Below are 8,495 nucleotides of genomic sequence, written 5' to 3' on the forward strand. Positions count from 1 at the left end.
AAGGACAGCACAAGAGAACAGGAACTGAGAGGCTGGGGCAGGCGGGAGTGGTGTTTTGTTTTCTTGTCCATAGGGGAGCTGTGAGTTGGGACCAACATGAAGGCAGCTAACCACCCCAGCAGCCCTCAGTCATTTGGTGGGCACGACAAAGGGCATGGGGCGAAATGCCATATCCAGGAATTCACAGCAGTCCCTTCTCTCCGGCAGCGACTGCGCTCCCCTGAGAGCTCAGGTCTCTGGAGACAGCCTCTTCCTTTATTCTCCCAACATCTGCAGTCCTTACTGGGCTTTAACTCTTGGGAGACTGGTCACGTCTGCATGCTGGTAATGCTACCTTCTCTTTGAAATACTTGCAGTACCAAGAAAAGGACTTTCTCCGGCTACTTTTTGGATCGCTCTGTTCTTTCTGGTTTGACTCTGAGTTCCGCCACCACCTGTGCAATTGATTTTTAGTATTTAATTCCCTCCATTGCAGAGAGAGTATTTTTAGTTTGCTTGACTTAACCCGGTGCCACATGCTACTCTCCTACCCTCATACGCTGGACTATGGGGAACAGTGTGACTGGGCATTAAGACTCCATCTAGTCCATTGACTTGAATGGGTTTATGTACAAGGAAGGGTGTTTGACATGCTGTTGAGTCGATCCTAATACGTTAGCCCCTTCTGCGCAGAGAAGCGCCATGCCTGTCTACAAAGATACCTTTGAGCTTTCAGCTCGCAGGTGGGCACCTAACCGATTGTGCCCCTTGGAGCTTCACTTAAGGGTAAGTCAAAAGGTATTTTTACCAGGGTTCCAAGGGGAAGATTTATTCCAAACAAAACGTGTTTAAACGTGTCCCTGTCATCAGTGGATGGCTTCAGACAAATTATTTCAGTAATATGATATCTTAGTCTCCTTAGGGTACCTTAAAAAAAAAAGTCCAAGCAAAACAGTGGCCCCCTCAGGGGTCTGCTGGGCCAGTGAAATTCAAAACAGAGGGCCAGCTCAAGAAGGTTATTGGGTTAATTTGGGTGGACTAGAGAAACAAATTCAGATACTCTTATGTGTATAAGAAAGAGCTTTATATAAAAGAGCAATTGTATATTAAGAAAACATCCCAGCCCAGTCCAGATCAAGTCCATAAACCCGATACCAGTCTGTAAATTCCTCTTCAGACTCATGCAACACATGCAATGATGCAAAATGCAGGAAAATTACAGGCCAGTGGGTGGAAAGTCTTGTGGATCCAGTGGCAGTAGAGGCATCTCAGTGCTGGCGTGGGTCTCCATGTGGCTCCTCCAGTTCCCAGGGCTCTGGCTCCATCAGCATAGCTCCATGTGGCTTGTCCACAGGAATGTGTAGCTTAGAGAGAGTGGGTCTGGCCTCCAGTGAGCTATTTATCTCCATGCCTCCAAATGAGGTCATCAAGCTGCGACCTAATTGAGACAGGCTAGACACCACTCCTTTGCAAGTTGACAGATTATGTAACTAGCACAGACCACTCTTGTCAACTTGACACTCTTACACAACTCTTTAGCCACACATCTCTGCTTCACATTCCTGTGGACAAGCCACATGGAGCCATGGTGATGGCACCTAGAGCCTTGGAATTGGAGAAGCTACATGGAGACCCACACCAGTGCTGATATGCTTCCACCGCCACTTGATCCACAAGACTTTCCACCCACTTGCCTGTGATTTTCCTGCATTCTGCATCATTGCATGTGTTGCATGAGTCTGAAGTGGAATTTATGGACTAATATTGGACACATGGGCTTATATTGGACTATGGACTTGATCTGGACTGGGCTGAGATGTGTTCTCAATATACAATTGCTCTTTTATATAAAGCTCTTTCTTAAACACATAGAAGTGTTTCTGGATTTGTTTCTCTAGTCAATCCAGACTCACACAGTGACTATTTGAGGGGGGGGTGGTACTTTTACTTGAGGACACAGGACAATCAGAGGAGCTTATTATGGTCAAGTCTTAAGACCATTGAAAATGGCTCGGGGGAGAAAACAAAAGCCAGGAGAGCTGTACCTCATGACAACACATCTCCTAATTCTTGAGGGCAGTAAGGACTGTCCTCCAATGATTTTCCTCTAAAACCTCACCAAGCCACCCTATATCCCTGACCTTACTCCATCAGACGTCTTTTGTTCTTCAAATGCAGGGACCACAATCAGAGTCGCTTGAGAATGGCAAAATTGTCATTGTGACGCGGTGTAAACCCAAGCTCACAGAAACTCCTAGGATGGGTCAGAGTGATGGAAACGCTCTGTAAACCATGTCAAGGAACCATAAGCTCGCGATTTGATCTTTTTAAATATAAAGGTTTCTATGGTTCTGTAATAATACCATCTGTTTCACATACCCACACTTACGCACATTCAATAGGTGGCACTTAAAGGTGGCCTTAAACTTACTTACTACTAAACCCTTTGGCATCCTTCTCAACTTTTAGTCACTTTCTACTCCAATCCTTCAAAACACACAGTTGTTAAATAATTGTAGTCAAATGCTATTGTATGCATATTATTTCTTTGAGAACTTCTTTAGTGAATTAGATCCAAACTCCGTGTCTTAATTCCTCTCTCAATCTCTTTCATCAATCACTTCCTCTTCCCATATCTCTATAACCTTTCTATCCTATGTTATGCTCTGTCGAAGCCTATCTGTTCCAGTCAAGCAATCTTGCTTTCCTTTCTCAACTTTCAATTTCCTGCTGTCTACCTTGTGTTTTCACTAGGACACCCTATTGTATCATTTCTTTGATATTGATAATGTCTTACAAAGTTAGTGCTTTGCAGTTGCAAATGAACAATCATTCAGCTATAAGGGGGCTTCAAATAATTTGTAAAAAATTCCATTATCGCTCAATTACATTTTTACATGGATTTCTTTGAAGTCCCTGCATACATAACTTCCTGGATCTCTCCCCCACCCCCACCCCACTTAAATATTGGCATTATCTAGAATTCTAATTAAGTCTTAATGTCTTTCATTCTAAACTGTATCTCTGGATGAGCTCATCTATTCTGATGAATTCAATAGAAATCTATGACATCCGTGTCTAAATTTACAGTCTCTAGAATATCTTGAGGTCGAGACACTCTAGAGACTATAGATTTAGAACTGAAGGTCAATTTCCAACTGATTAGCCATCTCTACATGAGCCTAGTGCCATAGTGGTTACACATTGGGCTGCTAACCACAAGGGCAGCAGTTTAAAAGCCACCAGTTGCTCCAAAAGAGAAAGATGAGGCTTTCTACTCCCAGGAAGATTTCTATCTCAGAAACCCATAGGGGTGGTTCTAATCTGTCTTATAAGGCCACTATGAGTTTGAAATTACTTGATTTCAGTGAATTTGGTTGTTTTTTTGGGTTTTTTTTTTTTTTTCGCTTGAGGCAGCTCTTTGGAGACCTAGTATTGTAATAGGCTAAGCTTTGGGCTGCAAAGCAAAAGGTTAGTGGTTCAAACTCAACAGCCATTCCATGGCAGGAAGATGAGGCTGTCTTCTCCCATAAGATTTAAAGTCCTGGAGTTCCTAAGGAATCATTCTGCTTTAGACTCTAGGGTTGCTATGAGTTGGAATTGACTAGGGATAAACATGTTTATTCTGTGGAGGGCTCAATCTCAAAGTGTTGCAGACTCACCTTCTTGTATTTTCTCCACCAGCCCCAGGCCTCCCCCGTTCCATGATTTCATTGCTTTACTTAGTCATGCCACCTCTTAACTAGTATCCTGAACTAGAAACTTAGGTCATTCTTGATGATTACCTTCCTAGATCCACCCTTAAAGATCTCTGGACCTTGTACTTCCTCATTATCTATGCTGCCTCCGTCTTCCAGAAGATACAATCTTTAACAAGACAATCTCTTTAACCTCATTTTCTGCTTCTTTCTGCTGACTAGTTAATGCTCCAATCAAGCTGACTTCTCTTAATTCCAAGCAGGCCGCAGGCTTATCTTGGCTCTGGTGGTATTATTTGACTTATTTCTTTTTGCACGTCATTTCAGTCACAATAAAGGTAAGTAATGTTTAGAAAAGAGAGTAAGTAGCATAAAAGATTTGGGAGTGAGATACATTTTGCTTGCTGTGCTGGGTGATTTAGGAATACCGCCCATTTAATAAAGAAGAACAGTAAAGTTTTAACAATTACATCCCTGGTACACGCCAGAGTGCCGGGTACATAGGTCTATCTAGTGTCAGTCTATTGGTTCCACCTGCAGTGCTATTAAACAAGGAATCCACCACGGCCCTAATCTTAGTTCTCAGCCTTGTGAGTTACATGAATACCAAGTCTTTCCTTTGCCAAGTAAAGGGCTCTACAGGAGCCTCAGGAAGCAGCTCGGGGAAAACAGGCAGGCTCTGAGCGGAGAATGGTGGTTGCAACGCTCAGTTCAGGAGCTTCCCACGATGCAGAACCTTGGTGGCAAGAAAACCTGGAGCTATCCCAAGTAGCACCTACTAAAGGGTTCAAAAATTTGTGGACAAAGGACATGAAAAGATCATGGAGTCTTTCTATGTACTTTACAAGGCCCTTTTATATTCCTCGTGGTCAGCAACATGGGCCCCAATAACCTGCAGAGAAGGAGGTGGCACAATGAGGTAGCACATCTAAATAACTGTCCGCTCTTCATGCAGCATGATCGACATGTGTTCCTGGCTGCGGTAGTCTGGGTGCTTTAGAGAAACAAATCCACAGCAACTCATGTACGAGAGAGTTTTATATAAAGGTTAAGTGTGCATCAAGAAAACACCCCAACCCAGTGCTGCCCAAGCCCATAAGTCCAACATTAGCCCATTAACCTATATGTCCACCACCAATCCACAAAGTCCTCCTCCATCTCACAAAGCAGACCAATGACACTGACTACAGGAGGAAAGCTGAGGCAGTGAATGTGTAAACATCTCAGCGCTCGCAGGGGTCTCCAACACCCAGGGCTGCATCGGGGTAGGTCCATGTGGCTTCTCCTTGGGGATGTCTTGTAGGAAGTCAGTCTTGCCAGCTGAAGCAGGGAACTGGCTAAGGCAGCTGCACCCTGGTGTGACCATCACAAAGCAAGAGACCTGAGAACTAGAAAGGCGAGGCTCATGGAGCCATTTATTCCTCTGCTCTTCAATTAATCCCACATGTGCTTATTGGCCAGGTTGGCACAATAAACTAACACACTTGCGTTAGATCATCTCATTTGTTTTGCTTTTTTAAGGAGACATTCGCTTCAAGATTCAGGCTCTTTTCAAGAGAACTTAGTCCAGGCCGTCCATGTGTCTCCAGAGTGGAACTTGGGCTAAGTCTACCAGTCATATTTGGGGAGACTTGTGAAACTTACAGGACAGGCATAAAGAGGGGCCTTGTCAAAATCCACGGCCCACAGGACTTACTGGATGTCCTTATGGTGTGGAGCGCTGACATTCATGCTCCAAACAGTTGGCAAACAGTCGGAGATTAAACGCCATCAGGTGTCTGTCGGACAAATACCTGGAAAACCTCCTTCTTCTAAATGCAGCTGTAACTCACATCTTTTAAGTATGGTGGGGAAGACTGAAAACTCACACCATTTTTCTAGTTTTCCTCTTAAAAATCACTCTGGCACCTGCTTTCAGAAGGAAGATAAGAACAGGATGTGTAAGTAAGAACCAATTGCCCCAAGGATCTTAGGGGGAAAAAGATGATCTCTAACTCATTTCATTATTTGAGTGACAAATAGTGCATGTTCTAAATAATTCTTTGAAAGGTGAAAATATTTTAATTGTGCAACACATCAGAATGCATCATTCATCAACTACAGATTTAAAGTGATCATTCTTTATTCAGGCTGCCCCCAACGGTACCTGACATGCTAGTAACCCTTTCTACCAGGTGGGACAATTTGATAACAGTGGTTAGTAGTACTGTATAGCAGTGGCTACTCAAAGCTTGCTAAGCTGTTGGACAACAAATGGGAAAGAATACTACAATGGGTATTAACCCATCACACAGGCCACACAAGACCATGGAACCCAGTCCTGGAATCCGCTCATGTTCCCAAATCCAGGAAAGTTACTTAGTGTCTTCTGCACAGGAGGTCCCCTGAGGCATGAACTATTGATCTAGGAATTTTGCATGAATGCCTGTGTGTTGCAACTGTGTTCTTTTGTGTCACTCCTTAATATATAACCGGTTATTTCCATGTGTGCTGTGACGAGACTGGGTAACAAATTAAATCCAGCTATTTAATAAACATGACATGTAAACATTGGGCCCTTTTCATAAGGACTGCCCTGGGGTCATGAAAGTTCAGTGCACAGTATGCAGGATTGTGCAACACACTGTACATCAAAGCTTCAGCATGACTTCAAAGCTTCGTTCTTCAGCTCATCCACGATCCCACAATGCCATGACCTCGGCTGCATCCCACAGACCTGATTCCAGTGTCTGTGTGAACCCTCCGAAGTGCCTTTGGGGCTTGGGACATCTAGAAGCCTGGACCAGGCTCTAGTTATTGGGGAGGGGCTGAGTCAGATTCCCGGGGAGTTTGTGGTGGGAAGAAGAGGTTTACTTTCTGAGCAGAAGAGAATGAGTGTGACAGGCAAGAACCAAGCAAAGCAGGCTAAAGTCATGAAGCATGAGAGGTGGCCACAGGCAAAGTTAGTTCATGAGCAGAAAATTCTTGAGGCGATATTATTCTACCCCGCACACTACCATTTTGCCCATCATAAAAGGGACAGCCGAGCATTAAAGTGCAGACTTGTCTGCTCACGCTACTCAATTTGTGCTTCTGACAGGCTCTGATACTTCATAAGAACATGATCTCGAGGACGTTGTTTAAGTGCCCTTGATCCCAGGTTCCTCGCTTTTAGAAGGACACCCAAACCTTGGTCTCCTACGTTGGGATCTGCTCCTCTCCTGTTCTCAGAACTTCTGATTCAGTGACTGGAGCTAGAGCTGGTCAATCACAGTTGCATCCCTCTTCCCGCAGGGAGGTTCGTGATCCAAGAACAGGTGGTTAAGTCTCTCCCTGGAAAAGGCCTTCTTGTTAGGGAGATCTCTGGGGTGGAGGTCCTGTAAACCTGGAGCACGGACAGTGGCCATCCTGTCCCTTTGGGGAGAGCCTGCTGGAGACAGGAGACCATACTGGAGACATTGCTTGGCCTCCTGGAGTCACCCTTGCTTCCCCTGGGCACTCTTCCGATTTTCTGCTTCTAGGAGGAAATGCATTCCATCTTGGTTTAAATCACCTCGTGTTGGATTTGCAACCACAACACGCTACCTAGTACATGTGTTCTGTAAATCCACCTGTTCTGTAAGCTCCTCTGATGCTGTTGACTTTCTGTAAGGCTAACAGCCAAGACTGAGCCCTGGTGGTGCAGTGGGTAAGCATGTGACCGAGAATCAAAAGGCTAGTGGTTGCTCTGCTACAGAAGGGTGGGGCAGCCTGCTTCCCTGATGACATCAGCCTTGGAGACCACCCGGGCAGCCTACTTCATTTAGGCTTATGCTATAGGGCCTATAGGGTGGTTAGGTGTTGCAGTGGAGGACCTGAGGAACAGTTCTGAAAAGCAACTCTCAAAACCTGTCCATGGACTCGCTAGAGCAATATCGGGCCAGCCTAGGAAATCCAAGTTCAACTTCAATGTCTCCACACAAACACATACTGCAGCCCCGAGGACCTTGTCAGTTGAACTAATTGCGAGGCACACTATTTGTCAGAGGCGACTGGGGATTGAGTCTGCAGACCCGAGTTCTCTCCCACACAACTAACTTCGTGAGTTGCTCAACCTCTAGGAGTTTCCTCACAAAAGATGGACCAGAGGGCCGGGAATAACTACGATCTTACAGGATTGTTGTTAGGCTCAAAGGAGCTCAGTTGTGTAAGATTTGTGTGAGAATTGTGTTTAAAGAACTGTGTGTAAAAAAAAAAAAAAGAACTGTGTGTAAAGTTGTGTAAGAATGACGCACACTTTCTTGTTGATTTTTTCCAGAGACCCCGATTTTAGCTGAGGTGTGATGCACACCGGTTGGGTCATAAGCTTGACGATGTTTGACCTGGTTTTCCTAGGGCTGCCGAATAAGAGGCACATCTCAGAAGGGTCCTGCCTGGTCTGGGGTGTGACCTTTGTGGTATCACTCAGTGTCTTCTGAAATGAGGGCTTCCGCTGCCTCCTAGTCCTGAAGGCTCAGTTTTGCCACGCAGAGGACAGGTGAGATGCGGTGCTTCAGACAAGTTCCTGCCTGGCCCTTTGGCCATCCCTGCCTCCCAGCACCTGTGCACGCTGGCACCAGGGGACATTGCAGGCAAGGAGGCAAGGAGCACCTGCTCCCTCCCTGGCTCTCCAGGAAGCTTGCTCCAATCCCCGCCTTTGCAGGGTGTGGGAGTCTCTCCGCCGTCTCCTGGCTATTCCCTCCAGTGCGCTTTCTGAGATCCGGTTTCCATCCCCGGTGGGGAGCTCTCAGGTCCCGTGACGATTCTCCCGAGCGCCGTGGGTGTGCGCGGCGGGAGCGCCGGGGAGAGCCGGCGTGGGGC

Source organism: Echinops telfairi, unplaced genomic scaffold, assembly GCF_000313985.2.
Source record: "Echinops telfairi isolate 266 unplaced genomic scaffold, ASM31398v2 ScPeMD7_3;HRSCAF=10, whole genome shotgun sequence".
In the NCBI taxonomy this organism is placed as follows: Eukaryota; Metazoa; Chordata; class Mammalia; order Afrosoricida; family Tenrecidae; genus Echinops; species Echinops telfairi.